The following is an 18,319-nucleotide window of genomic DNA, read 5'->3' as shown; positions in this document are numbered from 1 at the left end:
AATCTATCAGAGGGATTAAATCTCTGTTCGTGGACCTGATTGAAGAACAGTTCGTCCATCAGTTCCAGGGATATACAACAAGAGCAGAGCAATCTGTTGGTGTCCATAATCTCGATTCGAGATTGGAGGTAAAACTTTATAATTGTTATTTAATTTTTACACACACAATTTAATCGTAAAGTTTTGATACCCATTATGGAATCGTTCCATATAAAATTTTTAAACTCCCGCTGCACCGGGTATCAATCCTGATTGATCTGATCGATGGTTCTCCAACATAATATTATGAGACTTGTTAATGCATTAAAAATATTAATCTCATAACACGAGATTTGTATCCATTTAAGGCGTAACAATACTTCAATTCATTATTACAATCATAAAAATTCGGAATCTAAAAGTAGCAACGGTCAAAGGGTCTGCACCACCGGCGACCTCAACCCCGAGGGTCCTGCCCCTCAGTCTCTAGCAACTCCTCCTCACCTGCGCCAAGAATGCATAGTGAGTCTAATGACTCAGCAAGTATAAACTGAATAATAACAAGTGCTAAAAATACATGCGGTAATACTTAAAGTACTGTACATATAATACTTTGAAACTTTCTCTGAAAAGCTGTATGATAAATGAGAATGAGACTAACTGCATGCAAATGACTAACATGAAACTCACACTTTTAAATTTGAAACATTATTAAATTTTACTTGAACTTTACTCGTAAATGTCATAAAATTTTATTTAACTTTACTTTTCCACTATGAAATTAGGTCATTGATTGTGATGTTTTCTTTGCTTTTGATCGATCATGGCTGCAGTATACTATGCCGGCAAGGAAGTCAAGATTTCTCCCGACCCCACATTGCCCCTCAGTTCGTAAGGGAAGCCAAGATTTCTCTCAGCCAGTCGAAACCCCTCTGTTGGTAAGGGAAGCCAGGATTTCTCCCAGTCCGTCCAAACCCATCTGTGGGTAAGAGAAGCCAGGATTTCTCCCAACCCGTCCAAACCCGTCTGTGTCACAAATCAACTCACTTCATTCAAAACTTTTTACTTTTCTTGTCTATAAACTTTAACTTTCTTGAAATGCAAAAAACAATGCTTCAACTGCTTAAACTTTACTCAGCTCGAAGATGAGAACTCACACACACGAATATGCAACTTTAGGGAATGAAAATCCAGCTCAAAATAAGAATGTTCGGTGAGTGAGTGGCTGCCCCTAAGATGGTTACCCAACTTATACTCCATTTCTCCTCAAACAAGTCTTATCCCGAGCAATCAAACCGAAAAGCCCTTAACTCAATCTTATTTTAACCGATTTCAATCCCTCTTGAACCGACACTCTCCAAACACTTCAAAATAACCAAGGAATAGGTTGTGACATCAAATGACATCCCGAGCATCCCGAACAAAAAGAGCTTCCGGACAGCCCCTACTTTACTTAAAATTCTGCACCGGCTGTTAGATTTAAAAAACCCTTAATCCATCCAATACATAACCGAATCGAGCCCAATTTGAACCGACGCAACCACAACATCTTAAAATCGATGAGGACTAAGCCACAACTTGATCAGACCTGGTATGACAGCTCCCCTACATAGAAATCCAACAGCCCACGTGCAAAAACCTAATCAACCAACTTCACCTACACTTTCAAAACCAACTCTGTTACCCCGAGAAAATATTTCAACCCGAGCCCGTTTATAATTGGTCTACCCGATATGGCCCAACATGTCAATGTCCAGCCCAGTTTAGACTATGTTGGACTTTGACCAGGGCTGGTCATTATGGGCCGATCTAGGCTGTTTCTAATGGGCCGCAAATATTCTTTTCGAGTTCAAGTAGGACTCTGATATATATGAGATAAGCCTTGATCTTTTCAAATATTCACGAGATAGAGAAAAGCTTACAAAGGGACCAATGGATGAAGAGTCCTAGTCCAGGACATGTTATACTTCGACTAGGTAACTTACTATTTTTCCCCTATAAATACAGGTATTGTTATGGTTGTGATTATTCATTATTCATTATTCACTACTCATTATTCATCACACATTCACTCTCACTTTTACATTTACGCACTCATATCTCTCAGTTTTCGCATTAATAAAAACCTCTGCCTTCAAGACCATGACTTAGGCATCTGAGGGGTCACGCCGAAAACACCTTCGGCGCCCCTTGACCTAGCTGTTGTGTTGTAGCCCGTACCCTAATTGAGTAATTAAAGGATTAATGCTAATTAAATAAATTGGGCATCGGACGGATCGGAAGCTCCGAAGGCACGATCGAAAGCTCCGATCAGGATCAAAAGCTCCGATGAGCGATCGGAGGAACCGATGATATTACGTCATGCATGACGTGTGGTTGGATCGGAAGCTCCGATCACCCCTATCCGAAGTCAACAAGTGATATTTTGACACGTGGCAGATCAGGATCTTCGGAAGCTCCGATGGCATGATCTGACGTTCCGATCGAGGTTCGGACGTTCCGATCGAGGATCGGAAGTTCCAATCGTTTTCTATAAATAGAGGGCCGAGGCTTCATTTCCAATTTCCAATTCCGAGTATTTCCCTCTCCTTTCTAGTCTATTTGAGTTGTTCTAGCTTTCCTAGGCTTGACCCGGCGGTCGGCGAGACGTTCGGAAGTCGTAGCAGAGTTGGGCCCAAGTTCTGGAGGCATCGACATCAAAGGGCTAACGATGGACGAAGGTATAGCTTTTGCTTCCTATAAATATTTAGGAGTATGCAATAGCCTAGTTAAGGCTTTTAGAGCACTTTAATGATAGTAGTATCATTTGGCAGTGTAGAGCAGACTATAGGCGTGGACCTAGAGTTGGTAGAGCTTGCACTGTTTTGAGGTACGGAAGTACTGTTCGAGATATCCTGACTGAGTATGCATGTATTATGTGACTGCATGATTTATATGTCATTGATTTATGCTTCATTCCTTTGCATATTGAGCTATCTCCTTCGAGATGTCTGTTAGTAGGGTTTTTCCCTATCCTGTTAGTGGTTGGACTTCCATCGATTTGGTTCCGGCATATCCACTGGTATTATGGTATGGGAGCCACCTCCTGAAGCGACGGCACAGCGTGCTACATACCAGGGCCCGGTCTGTCTCTGTTATCTGATCCTTGACCTTGAGTTTATAGGGAGTACACTTTGCATGCATGTATACTCATACTCTCGTACAGAGCATTTTATGCTCACGTCTCGTACTCTGTGTTTCTGGACACCTTATTCCATGGGGCAGGTTTGCGATTGGATGAGGCGGGTGGATCCAAGAGGGGCTAGTCGGTGGTTGACCAGCTGGAGCTTCGTCTAGGTTTTATTTTGTTGTTTTGAGGTTGATACAGCTATTCAATTTGGTTGTATATATTTGGATAAATTACAGATTCCTTGACTTGGGATTGTATAACGTTTATGGTTTCTGCAATTTTATTCTGATATCTGTTTAATTAAGTTAATTGCATGCCTAAGTTCTGTTAGTAGGTGATCCGAGTAGGGGTCACTACATTTATGGTATCAGAGCATGCAAAAGTATTCTTGGGATTTAGTCTCATCATGAGGTATTTTTGTAGATGGCAAATCGTGATGACCAGAGTTCTCATGGCAGTATTGGTGGGCGTTGGGGTGATGCCGATCGAAAGCATCGTCAAGAACGACATCATCGTCATCATGAAGACGAGCGTTTCACTGTGCGTCGATTCTTAGCTATGGGTCCTAAGACCTTAGTTGGAGGTGAGTCTCCGGAGGATGCGGAGAACTGGTTAGACCACATGGAGATGACTTTTCAGACTTTCCAATGCACCAAGGAGCAGAAGATGGAGACCCTGGGTATCTTCTGGATTGACGTGCGCGCAGGTGGTGGAGGTTTACTTCTACACCTTTTGTTGCGGCGAGAGGAGTGGCCACCGGGGCCGAGTTCCACACCGCTTTCCAAAAGCGGTATTTTCCTCCTGCACTCCGTCAGTCGAAAGCAGGCGAGCTACTGAGTCTGCGACAGGGAGCCATGTCTATCGATGAGTATCAGCAGAGGTTCTTTGATCTTCTATCCTATTGCCCCGAGATTGCTGATAGCTCAGAGTTGAAGTATAATCTGTTCCTTCAGGGCCTTAACCCTGAGATCCATGACCGTGTGGCAGTTGGCGATGAAATGTCCTACGAGGGTTTGGTGAGCCATTGTCACCAGGCAGAGGACAGCATTCGGCGGAACAGGTCTTTCCCTCAGTCGAGGCCTGCTAGTTCTTTGGGTCCCCGTGCCCAAACTTTTAAGAAGTCTGGATCTACTTCTTCCTCTGGTTCTGGAGGTGTTGTCCGTTTCGGTAAGAAGGACAAGTATGATCACTGTGGGAAGAACCATTCATCCGACAAGTGCCGTAGAGCTTTTGTAGCTTGATTCCGTTGTGGAGAGACTGGTCATATCCGGAGGGATTGTCCACTATCTGGGGGAGGCGGTTCTGGTTCTGGTTTAGGGTTTGGTTCTCAGGTCACCGTTTAGCAGAGGTCATAGGGACAGCCTGCTGGGAGTTCTCATTTGAGGCCACGAGCTTCTGGCCAGGTGTTTGCCCTGAGACATGATCAGGCAGTGGAGGAGAATGAGAAAGTCATCGCAAGTACATTTCTGCTTTATGGTATACCTGCTCTTGTACTTATTGACACTGGTGCATCTCATTCCTTCATTTCTGCACATTTTGTTAAGAGGCATAAGTTACCATGCATTGCACTAGACTTAGTATGTCTGTTTCTACTCCGACGGGCCAATCTGCTTTGGCTAAGCATCTATTGTTGGAACACGGTCGTCAGATCAATCAGAATTGATACCCAGTGCAGCGGAAGTTTTAAAATTTTATATGGAACGATTCCATATCATGGGTATCAAAACTTTACGATTAAATTGTGCGTGTAAAAATTAAATAACAATTAAATTTTTACCTTAAAATCTCGAAACGAGATTATGGACACCAACAGATAACTCTGCTCTTGTTGTATATCCCAGGAACTGATGGACGAACAATTCTTCAATCAGGTCCACGAACAGAATTCGAATCCCTCAGATAGATTGCACTAGAAAATCTATCAGAAGTTTCTACGAAGAAAATTAACGAATTTGATCCGTTAAACCAGACTGCAAATTCGAAAGTCACAGACTGGTTTTCAGAGAGAAAAACACAGAGAGGGGGGCGGCCACTCTAGGTCTCAAAACCCTAGTGTTCGAAAATTATGAGACTTGTGTCTAATTTCTGCACTGAAATAACTTATTTATAATGTGGGCTGCTAACAGCTTAGGGCCCATTAGTCATACGTTAAAGCCTGACAAGCAAAGCCTGCATATTCAGAAATTAATATAAAATTCATCGTGACTCAGATTGATAAACCAATTTCACCAATGTGCACAGAAACCATTTTTGCATTTTTAAAGTCAAGATAAATTTTCTGAATCCGAATTCAGTGATTTCCAAAAATGTCTATCCCTATGTCATTTTAGGAAATCTTACTCTTCTACTCTGATATAAGAAGTCCTACTTCTTTGTTCATTAAATTTAACTCTTTAAATTTAACTATCTCAACGGGAATTAGAAATCCATTACTTGTGTGACCCTCAATGGTTCAGGGATACAGCTATCCGTGGGCTCACAACTCCTTGTGACTCGGAACAACAATTTCCGACTTGTCCATCGAATCATGGTAAGAGCGCCTAGCAACATCGCCCCATGATTCCCTAGGTATCACTGATAGTGCCTGCAAGAACCAATAGATTTTGGTTAGCGTACAGTACGGTCCCTTCATCCATATATCCCGATCGAATCAACAACCATTGGTAAATCGAGAGTCGTTCGAGATTCGATAACTATGAAATGCATCTTGAAGATCAAATAGTGGCATCGCATGTGCTACTAAGAAACCATTTCTTAAAACACATCATGTACTCTGGCCAGAGATTCGTCACACTAATATTTCCTCAGATTGCATAGGATATCCACACTTGCAAGTATGTGGTGAATCCTTGACAACAAAGAATCGACTCCTATATGTGTCGTAACTGTACCCAATCCCGACACCTGATGACCCCAATAGAGTCGGTAAATGAGTCAAAGTACAGTACTAGCATATAGAGTCTCAATGATGTTTCAAGTAGTAAGGACTAATGGTGTACAACCAAAACCGCGGACTTTATCCACTCGATAAGTGATAACCACTTGGAAAGTCCGGATAGGGTAGTTCGATCATTCATCGTATGAATATCCATTTGCATGCTTTGAACATCTCTATGTTCCATACCAATGAAACGTGGTACTTGGCATCGCAAATGCTAGTCTCAATCTCGATCGATCCTTATCCTTATTAACGGACGACTCAATCAACTAGCAACTGTTTAGAATATACAGTGACTATAAGATGTGTTTCATGATAGCCATCCCCATGTGCCACCACATCTTACATACACTATAATATATTCAAGGTCTTCATCTAAACATCTTATAGTAAGTCACAACATAATAATATGATAAAAGATAAAGTAAATGTCATTATAAAAGTGTAAATTATATTAAACAAAAGATTGTTTATACATAGAGTCATAAAAGCCCTTAGCCACAAGTTGGCTCACCGGGCACCCACTCTTTCAATCTCCCACTTGCCCTAAATCCAACTAGTCATACTACGTAGTCCCATTGCTTCGCGATGTTTGTCAAATAATGGTCCTGGCAAGGGCTTAGTAAATGGATCAACGATATTGTCTGCAGAGGCCACTCTCTCGACAGTGATGTCTCCTCTTTCCACAATCTCCCGGATGATGTGGTATTTCCTCAGTACGTGTTTGGATCTTTGATGAGACCTTGGTTCCTTTGCCTGAGCAACGGCACCCGTGTTGTCACAGTACACCGGGACTGGACCAACAGCTTTAGGAATAACGCCCAACTCTTGGACGAAATTCCTCATCCAAACGGCCTCTTTAGCAGCAGCTGATGCTGCAATGTATTCTGCCTCAGTGGTGGAATCCGCTGTGGTGTCCTGCTTGGAACTCTTCCAAGAGACAGCACCGCCATTGAGCATGAACACAAATCCAGAGGTTGACTTCGAGTCATCTACGTCACTTTGGAAGCTAGAGTCGGTATAGCCTTCCAATTTCAGTTCTCTTCCTCCATAAGCCATGAATACATTCTTAGTTCTTCTCAAGTACTTAAGAATATCCTTCACGGCTTTCCAATGCATTTGACCGGGATTGGCTTGATATCTGCTCGTGACACTCAGAGCAAATGCCACATCCGGTCTAGTGGATACCATCCCATACATGATACTCCCTATGGCTGACGCATATGGTATGTGTGTCATTTTCTCTATCTCTTCGTCAGTCTTGGGACACATAGACTTGGATAGAGAGACTCCATGACACATAGGTAGATGTCCTCTCTTGGACTCATCCATTGAAAACCTTTTCAATATAGTGTCGATGTAGGTAGCTTGAGTAAGTCCTATCATTCTCTTAGATCAATCTCTATAGATCTGTATCCCTAGAATATAGGATGTTGGAAAAACGCGGCTCTCAGATCAATCACGATTGATACCCGGTGCAGCGGAAGTTTAAAAATTTTATTATGGAACAATTCCATAGTGTGGGTATCAACCGTTTAACGATTAAATTATTAGTATGTGTAAAATTAAATAACAATTATTAAATTTTACCTTCAATCTCGAAGCGAGATTATTGGACACCACACAGATTTCTCTGCGCTTCTTGTATCTCCCTGGAACTGATGAACAAGCTTTCCTTCAATCAGGTCCACGAATGGAGGTTTAATCCCTCTGATAGATTGCACTAGAAAATCTATCAGAAGTTTTCTGCGAAGAGAATAAACGAATTTGATTCGCTATTCCAGACTGCAATTCAAAATCACAGACCGGAATTTCTCAGACAGAGAGGGAGGGTGTTCGGCCACTTTGAGAGAGAGGAGGCTAGGGTTTTCGAAAAACTGTCTCAAATTATGACCTGTTGTGTCTCATTTCTGTACTGCAATAACTTATTTATAATGCAGGCCACTAACACCTTAGGGCCCATTAGTCATAAGTTGAGGCCCGACAAGCAAAGCCCGCATGTTCAGAAATTAATATAAAATTCATCGTGACTCCGATTGATAAACCGATTTTACCAATGTGCACATAAACCATTTCTGCACATTTTAAAGTCAAGATAAATTTTCCTGAATCCGAATTCAGTGGTTTCCAAAAATGTACATCCCTATGTCATTTTAGGAAATCCTACTCCCTTACTCTTATTTAAGAAGTCCAACTTCTTTATTCATTAAATTTAACTCTTTAAATTTAACTATCTCAACGGGGATTAAAACTCCATTACACTGTGTGACCCTCAATGGTTCAGGGATACAGCTAGCCGTGGGCTCACAACTCCTTGTGACTCGGAACAACGATTTCCGACTTGCCCAACGAATCATGGTAAAGCGCCTAGCAACATCGCCCCATGATTCCCTAGGTATCACTGATAGTGCCTACAAGAACCAGTAGATTTTGGTTAGCGTACAGTACGGTCCCTTCATCCATATATCCCGATCGAATCAACAACCATTGGCATATCGAGAGTCGCTCAAGATTCGATAACTATGTAATACATCTTGAAGATCAAATTAGTGACATCGCATGTGCTACTAAGAAACCATTTCTTAAATCACATCAAGTACTCTGGCCAGAGATTCGTCACACTAATATCTCCTCAGATCGCATAGGATATCCACACTCGCAAGTATGTGGTGAATCCTTGACAACAATGCATCGACTCCTATATGTGTTGTAACTGTACCCAATCCCGACACCTGATGACCCCCATAGAGTCGGTAAACGAGTCAAAGCACAGTACTAGCATATAGAGTCTCCATGATGTTTCAAGTAGTAAGGACTAATGGTGTACAACCAAAACCGCGGACTTTATCCACTCGATAAGTGATAACCACTTGGAAAGTCCGGATAGGGTAGTTCGATTATTCATCCTATGAATATCCATTTGCATGCTTCGAACATCTCCATGTTCCCTACCAATGAAACGTGGTACTCCGCATCGCAAATGCTAGTCTCAAACTCGAGCGATCCTTATCCTTATTATCGGACGGCTCAATCGACTAGGAATAGTTTAGAATATACAGTGACTATAAGATGTATTTCATGATAGACATCCCCATGTTCTACCACATCTTACATACACTATAGTATATTCAAGGTCTTTATCAAAACAACAATAGTATATCACAATATAACAATATGAAGAAAGATAAAGTCATTGCCATTAATAAAAGTGTAAATTATATTAAACAAAAGATCGTTTGTACAAAGAGTCATCAAAGCCCATAGCCACAAGTTGGCTCACTGGGCACCCACTCTTTCAATCTCCCACTTGCCCTATAGCCAACTAGTCATACTACGTAGACCCATTGCTTCGCGATGTTTGTCAAACAATGGTCCTGGCAAGGGCTTAGTAAGCAGATCAGCGATATTGTCTGCAGAGGCCACTCGTTCGACAGTGATGTCTCCTCTTTCCACAATCTCCCGGATGATGTGGTATTTCCTCAGTACGTGTTTGGATCTTTGATGAGACCTTGGTTCCTTTGCTTGAGCAACGGCACCCGTGTTGTCACAGTACACCGGGACTGGACCAACAAATTCAGGAATGACGCCCAACTCTTGGACGAACTTCCTCATCCAAACGGCCTCTTTAGCAGCAGCTGATGCTGCAATGTATTCAGCCTCAGTGGTGGAATCCGCTGTGGTGTCCTGCTTGGAACTCTTCCAAGAGACAGCACCGCCATTGAGCATGAACACAAATCCAGAGGTTGACTTCGAGTCATCCACGTCACTTTGGAAGCTAGAGTCGGTATAGCCTTCCAATTTCAGATCTCGTCCTCCATATACCATGAACATATTCTTAGTCCTTCGTAAGTACTTAAGAATGTCCTTCACGGCTTTCCAATGCATTTGACCAGGATTAGCCTGATATCTGCTCGTGACACTCAGAGCAAATGCTAAATCCGGTCTGGTAGATATCATCCCATACATGATACTACCTATAGCTGACGCATATGGTACATGTGTCATATTCTCTATCTCTGCATCAGTCTTGGGACACATAGACTTGGATAAAGAAACTCCATGACACATGGGTAGATGTCCTCTCTTGGACCCATCCATTGAAAACCGTTTCAATATGGTGTCGATGTAGGTTGATTGAGTGAGTCCTATCATTCTCTTAGATCTATCTCTATAGATCTGTATCCCAAGAATGTAGGATGCCTCACCCAAATCCTTCATCGAGAATCTACCTGATAACCATATCTTTGTTGACTGCAACATCCCTACATCATTCCCAATGAGTAGGATGTCATCAACATAAAGTACTAAGAATGTCACAGCATCCTTAACTACTTTCTTGTACACGCACGGTTCCTCCGGGTTCTTGATGAAACCAAAATCTTTTATTGTTTCATCAAATTTCTGGTTCCAACTTCTTGATGCTTGTTTTAGACCATAAATTGATCTCTGAAGCTTGCATACCTTATGCTCGCTTCCCATGGATGTGAACCCCTCTGGCTGCTTCATATAGATTTCTTCCTTAATGTCTCCATTAAGAAAAGCAGTCTTCACATCCATTTGCCATATCTCATAGTCATACCATGCAGCTATGGCAATAAGGATTCTTATGGACTTGAACATTGCAACTGGTGAAAAGGTTTCATCATAGTCAACTCCTTGTCTTTGAGTGTAACCTTTCGCCACCAATCGCGCCTTGTAGGTCAATACCTTACCATCAGGCCCAAGCTTTCTCTTGTAGATCCATTTACACCCTATTGGAACAATTCCATCGGGAGGATCTACTAAAGACCAAACTTGGTTTGTATGCATCGAATCCAATTCAGACTGCATAGCTTCAAGCCATAAATTTGAATCCGCATCAGAAATTGCTTCCTTGAAGTTTCTTGGATCACATCCAATGTCGGGTTCATCTTGATCCCCTTCAAGAAGAAGACCATATCGAACAGGAGGTCTAGAAGTCCTCTCGGATCTTCTAGGTTCAGGCGTGTCCAGTAATGATTCCTGAGGCGTAGGATCATTATTTTGTATTTCGGGTTCTTCTCGAACTTCTTTGAGTTTCATCATCTCGCCTTTCTTATCCAATAAGAACTCCTTCTCCAAGAAGGTGGCATTCCTAGAAACAAACACCTTTGTTTCAGCAGGATAATAGAAATAATATCCGATTGAATTCTTCGGATACCCTACAAAATAACATAAGCTGGATCGACTATCCAACTTATCTCCCACTGTCCGCTTCACGTAAGCTGGACATCCCCAAATCCTCAAGTACGAATACTTAGGAGCTTTGCCATTCCATAACTCGTATGGTGTTTTGTCCACTGCTTTAGTGTGGACGTTGTTCAACAACAATACCGCCGTTTCAAGCGCATAGCCCCAAAACGAAGGTGGAAGCTCAGTGAAGCTCATCATGGATCGAACCATGTCCAACAAAGTTCGATTACGACGCTCCGATACACCATTCAGCTGTGGTGTCATAGGAGGAGTCCACTGAGAGAGAATCCCATTCTCTTTTAGATAGTCCAAAAACTCGGTACTTAAGTATTCTCCACCTCGATCCGATCGAAGTGCTTTAATACTTTTACCTAGCTTGTTTTCTACTTCGGCCTTGAATTCTTTGAACTTTTCAAATGCTTCAGACTTATATTTCATTAAATATAAATACCCATACCTTGAATAATCGTCAGTAAAGGTAATGAAGTAGGTGTGGCCATATTGAGTCCCAACTCTAAATGGTCCACAAACATCTGTATGGATCAAATCCAACAGATTTTGACTACGCTCAGGCTTCCCCTTAAAAGGAGATTTAGTCATTTTCCCTTTTAGACAGGATTCACAAGTAGGTAGAGAGTTAATATCAGACATATCAAACATGCCCTCTCCCACTAGCTTGTTCATCCTCCTTGAGGAAATATGACCTAGCCTAGCATGCCAAAGGTTCGCCGGGTTTTGACTATCGATTTTCCTTTTGTTTGTTGTTGCCGGTTTATCAATATAATTTATTGGAACGTCTTTCAGTTTTAAGTTGTATAGATCGTTTTCAAGTTGTCCATTTCCAATCAAACATTCATTCTTGTAAATATTGCAAATCTCATTCACAAAATTGCAAGAATAACCATCTCTATCTAGCATAGAAACAGAAATAATGTTTTTAATTAAATCCGGAACAAATAAAACATCTCTTAAAAATAACTTAAAACCGTTCTGCAAAATTAAACAAACATCTCCAATGGCTGTAGCTTCAACTCTGGAACCATTCCCGAGCCTCAGCTGGGTCTCACCCATTCTAAGCCTGCGACTTCTTGTCATCACCTGCAAATCATTGCAAATGTGAGATCCACATCCGGTATCCAATACCCAAGAAGTAGTATTAAGTGAAATGTTTATTTCAATATAGAACATACCCTTTGCAGTTCCCAACTGCTCTAGATATTCCTTGCAGTTGCGCTTCCAATGACCGGGCTTCTTGCAGTAATGGCAAACATCCTTGGATTTTCCATTGTTTGAAGCCTTTGTCTTGTGCTTCTTCTCGGGCTCGACTTTCTTGGGTGGGGCAGAACGTTTCTTGCCCTTCATACTTGGCCCCTTCTTAGCAGAAGATGAGGAGCCCACCAAGAAAGCTGGCTTATCCTTCTTAAGTGTGGATTCATATGTCACAAGCATATTGACCATCTCTTCAAGGGTGGCCTCTATCTTGTTCATATTAAAATTTACCACAAATCCGTCAAACGAAGAAGGAAGAGATAGAAGCAGTAAATCCACGTTGAGTTCATGCTCCAACACCAAATCAAGGGTCGCTAACTTTTGTATGAGCCAAATCACTCGTACCCCATGATCACGGACCGAAGTCCCTTCACGCATGCGACACGTCATTAGCTCCTTAACAGTAGCGAACCTTTCAGCCCTCGATTGAGCCCCAAAAAGTTCCTTGAGTTGAGCGTGAATGTCAGCAGCATTCACGGTGTCCTCAAATCGCCTCTGGAGTTCATCAGACATCGAGGCTTGCATATAGCATTTGGTCTTGATGTCATGGTCCCACCATGCATCAAGTTTGGCCAATTCCTCCGGACTTACGTCAGCTGGTGCTTCCTTCGGAGGTGATTTCTCTAACACGTAGAGCATCTTCTCCGAAGTCAAGACAATCTTCAACTTCCGGAACCATTCCGTATAGTTTGCGCCAGTCAACTTGTTTTGTTCGAGGATCGAGAATAATGGATTACGCGAATTCATTGTATGAAATACTGAAAAGAAAAACAGACATATATCAATGATTGTTTAAGCAATTTACTAAGACATAAAATAGGCGAATTTAATTTTATGAATCTCACTCCCACTATTTTAACGATTTCACTACCCTATAGTGAAAACGGGAAACTTTTTCCTTAGTGAGAACATGGAGTCCAATTGACAAACTTATGGTCCCGAATAATATCAGCCAACCATAATTCTCAAAAGGTAGAGCCCAATTGCTTCCAAAGCAACCCCCATGTGTTTACCTCATGTCCAATAAGGGCCCAATAATATGACGCCGTTTAAAGTGACATGTCAAGATGACCCATCAATATTAAGTTGTGATGGACGGTCGCCATGTGGATCCCCCAATAATATGAGCCGATCCCATGGGAGTTCCACCCAACTTACAACATTTGTCGATCCAATGTACAGCTTTCCGATGAACGGGCCCCCCCAATAATATGAGCCGGACCGTATCCGCGGGTAGCATCACATACATTGACCGTTGATGGAAGTTAGGAACATTTAAACAAATTCAAATTTCCTTTATTTATCTTGATATCAATTTTAAATCATATTTAAAATGAGGGATTTTTAATTATGAAAATTTGTCTCATCATTTTCAATTTATTGTATGCTTGCCGGATTCATACAATTATGTCTAAAACATGCATACAATCATAATATCATATATTATATATATATATAGGATGATCGATTCCATTTCTAATTGACTCGTGGTTGCCAATCACGAGTCTTAGTCCAATCCTAGGTAATATGCAGTATGCAATGCAATCCTATTACATTAGCTTCCAATTTACATTTCTTCGTCTTTATTGTCTGCTGGGCCCACCATCTTCAAATCTTGATCTCCCACTAAATCTAATGTATTTACAATAAATAGCAATGACAAGTAGGGGATACATTTTAGGGGTGGGAACGGGCCATAAACCAAGCCCACTTTTATTACATATGACATTCATATTCGGCCATAAACCAAGCCCATTAATAAAACCAACAACAATAAAACAAATGTAAATTCCTAACATACACCTACAAAATTGGTCATGGCTATCGATCATCCTTATCCAATAACATTTAATTCAAAATTAATTTATTGGATATCATGCATATGGCAATTTAAATTTAAACAGGATAAAATCATATTTTATATATAAAATCATATTTTACATATAAAATCATATTTTACCTTTTATTAAATAAAATCATATTTTATCTACAGAATCTAATTTTATAGATAAAATCATATTTTACTTAATATATACATAAGATCAAATCTTATCATCAATTGTACCAAAAATAATTGATTTTTTTTTTTCAAAATTCAATTTAAGGATAAAATATTAAAATTTTCCAAAAATTCAAATTTATCCAAAAATCAATTTTAAAATTTTCGGACTCGAACAATTCGATCTGATGCCTCGTGAACCAATCAAAAACAATTTTTGACCGGACCAAAAATAAAATTTTAACACATTAAAATTAATTTAAATAAAAAAAAAATAATTTTTCCCGCGGGCCGCCCGGGACACTCCCGGGCCGGCCCGCACCCGTGGGCGCGGGCCGGGGCAGCGACAATCGCTGCCCTGGCGGCGCCTGGCGCCGCCCCTGGGCAGCGCCGAGCGCTGCCCTGGCGGTGCTGAGCGCCGCCCCTGGGCGGCGACGTGCGCCGCCGTGGGCGGCACTGTGCGCCCCCTTTGGGCGGCGCCGTGCGCCGCCCGGGGCAGCGACCGTCGCTGCCCCACCGGGCAGCGATCCAATCGCTGCCCGGGTTTTGCCCGAAAAAAAAAAAAATTTTATTTAAAATATTTATTTTGTTTTTTAAAAAACCAAGACTCAAAAATTTTTGTACAATCGATTAATTTAATCGTTTGATCTGAGCAACCTGGCTCTGATACCACTGTTGGAAAAACGCGGCTCTCGGATCAATCACGATTGATACCCGGTGCAGCGGAAGTTTAAAAATTTTATTATGGAACAATTCCATAGTGTGGGTATCAACCGTTTAACGATTAAATTATTAGTGTGTGTAAAATTAAATAACAATTATTAAATTTTACCTTCAATCTCGAAGCGAGATTATTGGACACCACACAGATTTCTCTGCGCTTCTTGTATCTCCCTGGAACTGATGAACAAGCTTTCCTTCAATCAGGTCCACGAATGGAGGTTTAATCCCTCTGATAGATTGCACTAGAAAATCTATCAGAAGTTTTCTGCGAAGAGAATAAACGAATTTGATTCGCTATTCCAGACTGCAATTCAAAATCACAGACCGGAATTTCTCAGACAGAGAGGGAGGGTGTTCGGCCACTTTGAGAGAGAGGAGGCTAGGGTTTTCGAAAAACTGTCTCAAATTATGACCTGTTGTGTCTCATTTCTGTACTGCAATAACTTATTTATAATGTAGGCCACTAACACCTTAGGGCCCATTAGTCATAAGTTGAGGCCCGACAAGCAAAGCCCGCATGTTCAGAAATTAATATAAAATTCATCGTGACTCCGATTGATAAACCGATTTTACCAATGTGCACAGAAACCATTTCTGCACATTTTAAAGTCAAGATAAATTTTCCTGAATCCGAATTCAGTGGTTTCCAAAAATGTACATCCCTATGTCATTTTAGGAAATCCTACTCCCTTACTCTTATTTAAGAAGTCCAACTTCTTTATTCATTAAATTTAACTCTTTAAATTTAACTATCTCAACGGGGATTAAAACTCCATTACACTGTGTGACCCTCAATGGTTCAGGGATACAGCTAGCCGTGGGCTCACAACTCCTTGTGACTCGGAACAACGATTTCCGACTTGCCCAACGAATCATGGTAAAGCGCCTAGCAACATCGCCCCATGATTCCCTAGGTATCACTGATAGTGCCTACAAAAACCAGTAGATTTTGGTTAGCGTACAGTACGGTCCCTTCATCCAAATATCCCGATCGAATCAACAACCATTGGTATATCGAGAGTCGCTCAAGATTCGATAACTATGTAATACATCTTGAAGATCAAATTAGTGACATCGCATGTGCTACTAAGAAACCATTTCTTAAATCACATCAAGTACTCTGGCCAGAGATTCGTCACACTAATATCTCCTCAGATCGCATAGGATATCCACACTTGCAAGTATGTGGTGAATCCTTGACAACAATGCATCGACTCCTATATGTGTTGTAACTGTACCCAATCCCGACACCTGATGACCCCCATAGAGTCGGTAAACGAGTCAAAGCACAGTACTAGCATATAGAGTCTCCATGATGTTTCAAGTAGTAAGGACTAATGGTGTACAACCAAAACCGCGGACTTTATCCACTCGATAAGTGATAACCACTTGGAAAGTCCGGATAGGGTAGTTCGATTATTCATCCTATGAATATCCATTTGCATGCTTCGAACATCTCCATGTTCCCTACCAATGAAACGTGGTACTCCGCATCGCAAATGCTAGTCTCAAACTCGAGCGATCCTTATCCTTATTATCGGAAGGCTCAATCGACTAGGAACAGTTTAGAATATACAGTGACTATAAGATGTATTTCATGATAGACATCCCCATGTTCTACCACATCTTACATACACTATAGTATATTCAAGGTCTTTATCAAAACAACAATAGTATATCACAATATAACAATATGAAGAAAGATAAAGTCATTGCCATTAATAAAAGTGTAAATTATATTAAACAAAAGATCGTTTGTACAAAGAGTCATCAAAGCCCATAGCCACAAGTTGGCTCACTGGGCACCCACTCTTTCATAGGACGCCTCACCCAAATCCTTCATCGAGAATCTACCTGATAACCATATCTTTGTTGACTGCAACATCCCTACATCATTCCCAATGAGTAAGATGTCATCAACATAAAGTACTAAGAATGTCATAGCATCCTTAACTACTTTCTTGTACACGCACGGTTCCTCCGGGTTCTTGATGAAACCAAAATCCTTTATTGTTTCATCAAATTTTTGGTTCCAACTTCTTGATGCTTGTTTGAGACCATAGATCGATCTCTGAAGCTTGCATACCTTATGCTCGCTTCCTATGGATGTGAATCCCTCGGGCTGCATCATATAGATTTCTTCCTTAATGTTTCCATTAAGAAATGCAGTCTTCACATCCATTTGCCATATCTCATAGTCATACCATGCTGCTATGGCAATAAGAATTCTTATGGACTTGAACATTGCGACTGGTGAAAAAGTTTCATCATAGTCAACTCCTTGTCTTTGAGTATAACCTTTTGCCACCAATCGTGCCTTGTAGGACAGTACCTTTCCATCAGGCCCAAGTTTTCTCTTATAGATCCATTTACACCATATTGGAACAATTCCATCGGGAGGATCTACTAAAGTCCAAACTTGGTTTGTATGCATCGAATCTATTTCCGACTGCATAGCTTCAAGCCATAAATTCGAATCTGCATCAGAAATTGCTTCCTTGAAGTTTCTTGGATCACATCCAATGTCGGGTTCACTTTGATCCCCTTCAAGAAGAAAACCATATCTAATAGGAGGCCTAGAAGTCCTCTCGGATCTTCTAGTTATAGGCGTGTCACTCAATGGTTCCTGAGGTGTAGGATCATTATTTTGTATCTTGGGTTCTTCTCGAATTTCTTCGAGTTCCATCATCTTGCCTTTCTTATCCAATAAGAACTCCTTCTCCAAGAAGGTGGCATTCCTTGAAACAAACACTTTTGTTTCTGTAGGATGATAGAAATAATATCCGATTGAATTCTTCGGATACCCTACAAAATAACATAATGTGGATCGACTATCCAACTTATCTCCCACTGTCTGCTTCACGTAAGCTGGACATCCCCAAATCCTCAAGTACGAATACTTAGGAGCTTTGCCATTCCATAACTTGTATGGTGTTTTGTTCACTGCTTTAGTGTGAACGTTTTTCAACAACAATACCGCCGTTTCAAGAGCATAGCCCCAAAACGAAGGTGGGAGCTCAGTGAAGCTCAT

Source organism: Henckelia pumila, chromosome 1 (genome assembly GCF_033568475.1).
Source record: "Henckelia pumila isolate YLH828 chromosome 1, ASM3356847v2, whole genome shotgun sequence".
Classification (NCBI taxonomy): Eukaryota; Viridiplantae; Streptophyta; class Magnoliopsida; order Lamiales; family Gesneriaceae; genus Henckelia; species Henckelia pumila.
The sequence above is the reverse complement of the archived record's forward strand: the minus strand, read 5'-3'. Positions refer to the sequence as shown.